The sequence below is a fragment of the Camelina sativa genome, unplaced genomic scaffold (genome assembly GCF_000633955.1).
Source record: "Camelina sativa cultivar DH55 unplaced genomic scaffold, Cs unpScaffold13720, whole genome shotgun sequence".
In the NCBI taxonomy this organism is placed as follows: Eukaryota; Viridiplantae; Streptophyta; class Magnoliopsida; order Brassicales; family Brassicaceae; genus Camelina; species Camelina sativa.
In genome coordinates this window covers 1-338 of record NW_010934752.1, presented here as the reverse complement: position 1 = coordinate 338, position 338 = coordinate 1, and the positions used below count along the sequence as shown (strand labels likewise).

At 40.5% G+C, this 338-nt stretch overlaps 1 long non-coding RNA gene across 1 annotated transcript; it reads left to right on the top strand.

The window, feature by feature from the left end:
* Window positions 1-338, top strand: LOC104775406. The gene is made up of 3 exons (XR_765894.1): window positions 1-29; window positions 140-211; window positions 307-338. It is a non-coding gene; the product is annotated as an uncharacterized LOC104775406 (long non-coding RNA).

The following is a 338-nucleotide window of genomic DNA, read 5'->3' as shown; positions in this document are numbered from 1 at the left end:
CAGAGAAATCTCAGAAATATGCAGAAAAGGTTAAGTTTGTGGCTTTGGCTGTACTCTTTTAGTTAGCGCCTGTGGTTCGCGTTGACTTATTTGCAGCATCTAATCTCTAGCGTTTCTTTTGGCACATTCATTCAAACAGGTACAAAAGGAAATTCATGATGCTGGGTTCTATGTGGATGCCGACTTAACAGACAGGAAGATCGATAAAAAGGTAACAATATTGGATCATATTCCCATTGTTGTTCTCTGGTTGGCTGGTAATTCTTAATATTGACTTGAGTAATGATGATCGTGGTGTGTCTGTAGGTGCGTGAAGCTCAGCTTGCGCAGTACAACTA